The following is a 9795-nucleotide window of genomic DNA, read 5'->3' as shown; positions in this document are numbered from 1 at the left end:
TCTCCAGAAGCTTCCCTTCCCCCCCCCAAAAAAAAAACCAACCAAAAAACCCACCAACCAACCTTCAGCACAGTGCCACAGCCACTGGTACATCACTACCCCCCCACTGGTCACAACTGCTTGGTGATCTCAGGCTGGAAATCACCAGGTCCATGGAACAAAGCACTGCAAAGGCTTCATATCTCTGCACAGAGAAAGGTCTGTATTTGTGAGCACGCAGCCAATAGGTGAAGGTCCATGTGTAAGACCTATTTAAAGCTTGAGACCTGGAAGGTCCATGGGGCAGGGACTGCAGGTCCTACATGAGGTGCAGTCTGCTCCAAGACATCATGAGGAAGATAAGGACAGGGAAGGAGGCACCCTTCAAAGACAGAAAATTAAGAAGCATACATCTGGGACAGAAGTGATTCTGACACCAGTTTTCTCCTTGCTAGTGTCTTTCCACGTGATCATAGGAATTTACTCAATCTCCCTTCTCCTTGTAGAGGTTGTCTTTCAATAGGGCTGGTACCAGCTGGGAAGCTGACAGCTAAGAAGGGAACATTTTGTCCCCACAGATCTGTTCAACTTTAGCAAGGCCAAGACTGGAGGGTGGGGGAGGGTTGGGGGGGGGGGGGTGAGAAAAAAGGGAAAAAAGAAAAAAAGGGGAAAAAATATCAGAGGTTATAATTGTAGCCAGGGTTATTTATGCTTTATTTTAGTGAAAGATTACTAAGGATTGAAAAAATATTTTTTTTAATGTCCCTAGGGCATGACCTGGGGAGAGCTGATCCTGCTGTAGTGCTACGGGGATGGGACAGGCAGCGCTGCCCTCTTGCTGGGCTCCTGATTTCAGCCCAGCAGATGCTGGGGAGGTGGTGGCAGCTCTCACAGCGCAATAGGATTTAGCTTTCCATGGGTCCTGACAGGAATGTTGCAACAGAAAGAGAGAAGGATCTGGGGGGGGAGATGCAGGGGCATCTGGCCAGCTGAGCTGATGTTTCTCTGCCGTTTGTCACTGTTTCTCACAGCTTGGCACAGACGGGAGCCTCACCAGTGACCTTCTCCGCAGAACCCCAACCCACACTGTGGGGAAGGACGTAGTGTCCTGGATTTCCCACCTCACACCCCCATTTTCTGTTTTTCAGCCGTCTGGCTTGGCCGCTGGGAGGAAGGGGAGGGAAAGGCAGCAGCTCCGTGTTAATGGGTTCCGTAAGGAGAAGCCGGGCAGAGGTTGGTATCCATCCCCTCGGATACCCGAGGCGCCCTGAGCCACCCCTGAATGAGACAGTGAGGTGGGTGGGGGTGTGGGGGAGAAGGAGTGAGTGGGAGCAGGGAGAGGGGCAGACAAAAGGGATGAGCAGCGTGGGTACCAGCGATCGGATTTGCTGCACACTCCTGCCTTTCCCCCATCTGCTCGCCAACAGGGAAGGGAGGCAGCTTGCCGGGTGAGCTTTGCAGGGGGTGAAAATGGGCCAGGGCAGTGCCCCCGGGGCACTACTAAAATATGGATGCTGTGGGCATGGCTCCCCAAATGTGGTGCCTGCTCCAAAGGGTTTATAGCTTCTTTTCCTCCTTCCCAGGCTCTGCATCAGGGAGGGAGAGAGAGTCCCTGCAGTGCTGCTTTGCTCAGAGCCAGGAAGGCTCTCTGAAGTGATGCTCAGGGGGTCTGTGAAGGAGGGGGAAACCCTACGATTTAGAGCTTTACGGCCCCCAGAATGAGCACATGCAGACCCCTTCTTCCTATCCATTGTTTGGTCTCCAAAATCTTCCAGCTCCCTCCCCAAGTTTTGCATGGGATGCATGTGAAAAGCATCATTTGTCTACTTACGTTCATCAAGTCTTGTGAGGGCAACACAATCTCATCAGGGTACCCCCATGTTTCTGCCAGCAGTCATGCAGGGAGCCGACTGAACATCAGCCTCTAGTCAAACCTGTAGTTTGGGGTGTGTGCGTCTTAAAAATCATATTTATCACTTACATTATTAATGAGGAGGATGTCATTGTCCAGAATAGTTATAGGGTAGGGTGCCCTTCCTGGAAAACCACGTTCAAAACACCTCTCTGAATTGTGTTTTCTTCAGAACTGGAGAGCTCCAGCCTTCATGTAGCTAACTAGCCATCTCCCTTCTGAATACCTGATCAAACATCCATCAGGCCAGACTGCCAGTCTTAAATCTTGGATTACATAGCCCGGGCCATGCATCCCATATCTCACAGAAAAGTTGACACCATCTCCCTGCTTATGTGTATTCAGTCACACACAAAGCATACGGATCCCACAAGGAGTGACCACATCTTGTCCTGACCCAGAAGTGTCTCATCAGGGGTTCATCTAAGACACAAGGGTCCAGATGAAGAAGGGATGTGCACCCCCATCACCCGGGCTGGCTATCCCTGTTTACCCACCCTGCGAGTGCCGTATTTCTTTGCTCAGCCCCATAAACGGAGGGTTTCCCCATCAGGCCCTGTTAGGTCTGGATGAACTTGTGTTGTGGCCTGGTAGAGTGCAGGGGAGGCCGTGAAGGCTCAGAAGGCAATTACCCAACAACTGCTAGGTAGGGTCCTGCTCTACCTCTGAAGGGACACCTTCCTCCCCTTAATGTGGGGACTGAACGACGAGCACAGAACTTTTTCCTTCTTACTTCCTCATCTCCTCTCTCCAAATATTTGTGCAAATTGCCTGTGGCATTTAGAACAACTAAAATTATCTCAATTAAATAGCTCCACTGTTTTCCTTTGTTGTCTTTTTCTTTCTGGCTTCCTTTCTTCCTTCCAGGCATCTGGAACATGTTCTTTAGACAGTCTTTAAAAACAAAAAAACACAAAATGAAACAAAAACCCCTACCCCAAACACTTAAAAGCTAAGACTTATGTAGCTTCAGTTAGGCATTTTTTAGAAACATAGATTAAATAGATAATGTGAAAAATGTGAAAAATAAGAAAATACCCATTCTTCCAGTATTCATCCATAGGAAACAGGAGAGTAGTCTTTGGCTAGACCACCAAAGTCCACCTTTGTGGATTACAAGTCTACTGGTGGTGTGGGAGAAAGGGCTTAAGGGTTGTGCACTGGTTTTGGAGGCGTGCTTGGTACCATGAGGAGGAACATGGCAGTGCTGTTCTTGTGTTCTGGGATGTTCCCCCTGCCTGTCCACATGTTCATCAGAACAGTATCTGGCCCTTTTTATTGACCCCTCAGCTTTGCAAATTCCTTGCCAATCTGTTATGGGAGAGAAAATTCCTTCCCAGCATCAAATCTGGCAGCTGCCTCATCCCTGTGCCTGACAGCATGAATCACCAAAGTTAAGTAACAAACCCATTTATACATGAAGATACCATCACTGTCCAAGCAATCACTCTTATGCTTTTCAATGTGAAGCTGATTACCGTGGATTCTGCCTATACTCATCTTATTCCCTCTCTTTTGTTCCCTTATTTTTCTCCCAGTAACTTCTGGATGCTTTGCAAAACAGAGAAAAACTTCAGAAGGGGGCTGGGATACCAGGCAGAGTCAGAACATATTTCATAACCTCCAAGAAGAGTTGTTTACTACTAATTTTATGAGTTTCTGGGAAACCTCTCAAGGAGTCTCACCAAAGCATGTTTGGCAAGAACAAGTGGATTACTAATGAGGTAGTGTGCCACCTGGTTTGTGTTTTATTGTCTTAAATAAACCTACATACCCCTACACACTTTAATGCACCTGTTATTTTTACAAGGGTTTTCTTGGTACTGTTTTTCTGCTTTCTTAGTACCCATTTTATTGCTGTGGTCTGCTGACAGTTATTAAAAACATAATTCCTGAATGCATTTGTTTTATGCTTCTGAAAATAAAGTTTTGATGGGTTGAAATGGCAGTGGGAGATCCATCCTGAAAGAAAGATCTGGGTAAAGCACAGTGCTTTGTCAGTTTGTGGAGGCAGAGAGGGATCTGCAAATGTTATAAAGCCTGGGAAAAGCAAAAGGACTTGTACGCTGAGCATAACTGTAACATTGCAATATCCAGTAACTGGCACAGAACAAATTTACTCTGAGACTTGTGTCTCTCAGTACTTAGCGCCAAGATAAAACTCTCAGACCAGGCGTTCTCCTGCTGTCTGGTCAACCTGGGTCCACTCAGGACACAACCAAGGACATGACCATGTCCCTCCCTTTTCTGCACAGGTACCCTCATGAAGCTCAAAGTTCTGCCTCAAATACCTTCCTTTGCCTGATTGGAAACAGAAATTTGGTGATCACTGACCTCCATTTTTCCAAATTCCACCATCACTCTGAGTGAAATACATCCGAGATCTCTCAGGTCTCGCTCTTTGTATAAGACTCACTAGAGCAAATAGTAAAATGTTAATTTTCTCAGAAAAGAGTGATTCAGACTTGGGGAGAACTTAAACACCAGGTCTGGGGTTTCTCTCACTGTCTACCTACCAGTCAGTATGTGGGTATCTCAGTACAGGGGAGACTGCAAATATTGACCCAGATCCAGATAATTTTTTTAGGCAGCAGCAGGGCCACAGCCCTCATCCCTCCGTCCAAGGTACATGTTTCAAGCACAAGGATACTGTGCATAAGGACAGCAGTGCTGTTATTCACAGCTTGGATCCCTAAAAACCAAACCTTAAATCAAAATTCTAAAGAACCCATAGTCACACGTGCACACATACACGTGCCTAAAGAATTGGCTAACAATCACAGCATCTTTTAAACATCAGACTTAAGGAGGTAGAAGGACTACATGACAGGCATAGTTTGGCAGTGGGGCTTCATTAACTTTGTTTTTCAAAGATGCATTTATGTCTCCAAAACAACAATTGAGTTATCTCAGGCCCAATATTCCATCCTGTTTAGCACATCCCCTCACAGCTATTGCAGTAGGTAGCACCCACAGTCCCCTTTGTGCCGTCATCTCATTCTTTCTCCAACATATTAAACTGCCATCAAAGATGAGGTTTGCAAATGTAGTTTGTTGCCTACTGGAGCCTTACATTTCAGAGCTATTGCTGCTACTGTTGCATATTTTGTAGATTTTTTTTTTTCAAGCAGTCCATTTTTGCTAATGGGCTCACTTGGGGGTCTGTTGAACTGCAAGGAAAATGGAGACAAGCAATCTTCCTGCTGGGAGACCTTTGCAAACCTCAAGGAACCTTTTTCAGAAACAGGAGTTGTTCCATGTTCTTAATGAGATCATTTTCAGAAAAGTCTGGAGAAAGAAAAAGAAAACAGAGAGCACAAAATAGAGATAATTGCTAGAAACACTTTTCAAGTAAACCAGAAGCCCACTCAGTGTAATGAGACAGAAAAATTTCAAGAAACCTAAAGGAAGAACATGTGCTTTATTTGACACATCAGACCCATGTCAGTATGTGAAAAGCAACAGCATCTCAACCCTGCAGTTGTCTGTCACTCCCCTGGTGCAGATAGCTGGATTAAGAGTGGAGAAATAGGACAAAATCCCATCAGTGACATAGTTTGGTGCAAGGAAGTCTGCAATGAACTAAAATTTGTAACAAATCTGATGTGCTGAGTTGGGTAGAAAAGGTCACCTCTCCTGCACCTCCATCTGCCTTAACCCCATTAAAAAAAAAGTGCACTCAGCAAGGAGTGGTGAACCCACACTGGCCCACAAAGGCCAGCTTCATGCCTCTCAACATGGCCAGGCACCTCACTGTTGGGATAAGCATTCAGTGGTGGCTTTCTGTGTGGAATTAATGTGATAACTTTTGAAAGCTGCATCTGGCTGATGCCAGATGGATATTTTTAAAAGCTCAGGTAGATCCACCTTGAATGATAGGAAAACTGGAAGAATGGCAGGAGGGAAAGTGGGGACAGAAGGATCTCCTATAATCTGTTTGACATGGCCAAAGCCTCAAACACCTGTGTAGGAGTGGTAGATCAAACAGTTGACGGCATGAAATGACACCTCCAGCACAACTCTTGCCATTGTGCCAACATGGTTTAACAAGCTGACACTTTACTGACGTCTCAAGAAGCCAGGGTATGAGTATAAGTAGATGCCAGAGAAGCTCTACAGAAGAACATCTAACTTAAAATCCAGTCTGCAACATTTTCCATGAGTTAATACCTGTAGAAGAGTATAATAACAGAGAAAAAGAATGACGTGTTATATCACTAGATACTCTCCTAATCTCCAGAGATTTGTGGCTCAGGCACTGCATGAACCAAAGCAGATAGTTTCATATTTGCACACTCCTCGTGGAGTTTTTTGTTCCATAAATCTCTACACTTTGGGGATCTATAACAGATATAACAGATAACTAGATGTTGTGTGAAGAAACTGCTTCTTTTTCTTTATTCTGAGTTTGACACTTGCTCATTTCAACTGGTAACCCTTAGTTCCTGCATCAGAAGACTCAACAAGTAATCAACCCTTAATGACTCTTCTCTAGACCCTATAATATCCTTCCTTTTACCCTTTCTTTTTCCAGGCTGAATAAACATGGTTTACACAGTAATTCCCTGTGCAGAGGTGGCTTTATTACGCATTTCCACTCCTTAGGTTTTTTTCACTTCCTACCTGGGGTGGGGCACCAAAACAAAACAGACATTATTCAAGACATCAATGAAAATGGGGTTGTTCAGCCTGGAGAAAAGCAGGCTCAGGGGAGACCTTCTCACCGTCTACAACTACCTGAAAGAAGGTTGTAATGAAGTGGTGTTGATATCTTCTCCCAAGTAACAAAAAATAGGACAAGAGCCTCAAGTTGCACCAGAGGAGGTTCCGATTGGATATTAGGAAGAATTCCTTTGTTGAAAGGGTTGTCAAGCATTTCAACATGCTGCCCAGTGAAGTAGTTGAGTCACCATCCCTGGAGGCATTTAAAAGCCATGTAGACATGGCACTTAGGAATGTGGTTTACTGGTGGGCTTAGCACTGCTGAGTTAATGGTCAGACTTGCTGACCTTAAAGGTCTTTTCCAACCTAAACAGTTCTATGATTCTCCATCCAGTGAAAGGCCAAGGTCTTTTTTACAACCTGTGTGCCTTGCAGTCCTAGTGTCACTAGGGACATCTAGGATATTGTGGCCCAGAGGAGGCAGAGGTCAGAGAGAGGAATTTATTAAATGTCTGAGGGAGAAGGCAGGAAGGAAACTGTTGGACTCAATCCTGAAGGTCTTTTACAACCTAAACAATTCTATGATTCTGTGAAACAGAAGATTTTGCAGGGGGAGTGATAACAACATGGGGGTTTGAGTATGGGAAGCCCACACTCTGAAGACCCCCTGGACACAGAAGTGACCTGAGGAAACCACTAGAAGAAAATCAAAGATGAAGTGCAAGGCTACCTATTAGAAAATGTCTGGTATAAATGGGAGCAGAGATGAAACAGGGACAGTCTCAATGAGAGAAGTAAGTGTCACAGTGACAGGTTATTTTTCCAGCAGGAGACCACGGAGGCTATCTGCCTTTTTCATGACATGCATAGACTGTCAGAGCAGTTTTCCTGAATCTCTGCATTTGCACAGTGCAACACTGAGCTGGACAAGTGCATGGTAGGCAGAGGTGTCCACAGCTCTTGCTCAGGAAAGTAGCATCCACTAAAAGCTTCAATTTTAACCTGCCCAGCAGGCAGTCAGAGCAGTCATCCCAGCTTCACTCTTTCTACTTCATTCACTCCCCATAGCAGAGCTGCCTATGGAGCTCCAGCCCTTAGGTCTGAATTGAGCCAGAAGGATAAGTTTAATTTCTTTCTTTTCAATGAGGAGAAGTCTAAGCTTCCAGCTTCTTCCATATGACATGTTAAACTGCAATACAAGTCTTCCTTCTGATGACTTTACTCATAGACTTTCAGTTGTGATGTTTCACCATCTGAATAAGCCAGCTTCCCACCAAGTCAGCTTCTCAGATTTCTAATTTAACTGCAATGTAGCACTTCCTTCAAGGCTTGTTCTTTATCAGATCCTTCACTTCATCATTTCCACCAGCACTGCTAGTGTTTGCAAAGTGGTAGTGTAGCTCATCTTTCAGGAGCAATTTTGTACCCAGATGAAGCTTGAGTATTTCCAGCAAGGCAGAGTGGGTTGTCAAATAGCACAGTTCCCACGTTGGGATCATTTCTTCCTGTCTCAGAAAAGCTGGTGAGAAACAGAAGTGCTTTGGTTTCTGCAGTCACTTTGCTTGACAAGGAGAAAGCTGGTGAAGCAAAAATGGGACAGCTGGAAGGGCAGAGCTAAATCACAGGTGATCCAGGCTTCCATACAAGTTGACCTGGCAGATCTCCCTTTCCTAGGAAAAACCTACAGATGGCTCCATGTCACCCACTCACTTAGAGCCAACAGAGCATGGATGATGTGTGCTTTATGGAGTGACAGCTTAGTCCAGTCTCTGAGAAAACCTGCTTGGAGGGGTGTTACCAGTGAAAATGTGGCTGTAAGAATTATTCCTATCTTGTGTATTTATCCACCACAGCTATTCTCTTTCAAAGATCTTTGATAATTGTTGACCTTATTGGTCTCTGGTAGTTGATGTCGGGTCAGGTGTTTAAACATTGGTGATAGATCCAGGGACAGATGCTGAATGACCAGCTCTTCAGTGTTGTTCCTTCCAACTTCATGAATATGGCACAAGGGGGATGGACCACACTTATATGATGTCCTGTGGAATGTCTCCCTGTCTCATTTTCAGAGATAGAGGACTGGACTAGATGGACTGTTGATCTGACCTAGGAAAACACAATTTATTTTCCTAGGTGCCTGCTGCTTTTTAAGAAGCCCAAGAACATTCAAGCCATAGTCACAGGGCTGAAAGATGTGAGATGGGTCATGAAGAAAGCCTACAGTCCTCTGGAGTAGGAGCTGTGGAACTGCTGGGATAGCCTAAGGTATCGCAGATAGTGCTGAATGTGTACGTTTAGGCAACTGGGATGGAGTTCTTATGGTGGGATTGTATTTGAGATGAAAGTCATGGTTCAGTTGCCTGCAGAACAATAGGTGGGTCACACTCTACCCAAATCCCAAAGGTTTCAGGGGTTTTCCTACCCTGGGTGTCACTAGTCCCTGACTGCTTCATTTGTAGGGGCACTGCTTCTCCACAGCAGACTAGGAAGGGAAGCTGGGACCGTAGTGAAGTCAGGGGAAACAACTATAATGTCAAGAAGAAGATCACAGAAAAGTGTCTCTGCTGTGTTCTCCCAGCTGCTAGCAATCTGTAAATTAGACTTCTCAAACTGGGGAAGAAGAAAGGTTTTAGGGCAACCTGTGTGTAACACTTCCTGATGAAACTCACTTCCTGCACTTCTCTCATTGCTTCTGAAACCCTTTGTAGTTCAGCCATGCACAGAGTCCCTTGGAACGCCTAGAGAGGGCAATCTCATCAATGTACATTAGTACCTGAAGGGAGGGTGTAGAGAAGACTGAGTCAGGCTCTTTTCAGTGGTCCCCAGTGACAGGATAAGAGTCAAGTGTCCACAGAACCAGTCTGAATGGTGCAAGTCTGAGCGTTCATTATCTTCCAACAAGTTATGTGAAAAACTGTCCTGCAGCAGAGCTGAAGTAGCTCAGCTGGGAGAGCGTTAGACTGAAGATCTAAAGGTCCCTGGTTCAAACCCGGGCTTCAGCAGTGTTTTCCTGTAGTTTTCTGTGCCCAGTGCTGGGCTCTCCAGTATGAGACACGGACATACTGGAAAGAGTCCAGCAAAAAGGGGTCATAAAGATGACAAGGGGCTGGAGCATACCTCCTATGAGGAAAGGCTGAGAGAGCTGTTCAGCCTGGAGAAGGAAAGTATCAGGAGGTATCCTACCACTGTATATGAATACATGAAGGGAGGGTGCAAAGAAGATGGAGCTTATTCTTTTTAGT

The 9795-nt window shown here is 45.4% G+C and overlaps 1 non-coding gene across 1 annotated transcript; it reads left to right on the top strand.

Annotated features, from left to right (window-relative positions):
- The first annotated feature begins 9482 nt into the window (after positions 1-9482).
- Positions 9483-9555, top strand: TRNAF-GAA. Its single transcript has one exon. It is a non-coding gene; the product is annotated as a tRNA-Phe (tRNA).
- The last annotated feature ends 240 nt before the right edge of the window (positions 9556-9795 follow it).

Source organism: Falco rusticolus, chromosome 3 (assembly GCF_015220075.1).
Source record: "Falco rusticolus isolate bFalRus1 chromosome 3, bFalRus1.pri, whole genome shotgun sequence".
NCBI classification, from domain to species: domain Eukaryota; kingdom Metazoa; phylum Chordata; class Aves; order Falconiformes; family Falconidae; genus Falco; species Falco rusticolus.
Note: the sequence above shows the minus strand (reverse complement) of the source record. Positions and strands in the feature narration are given on the sequence as shown.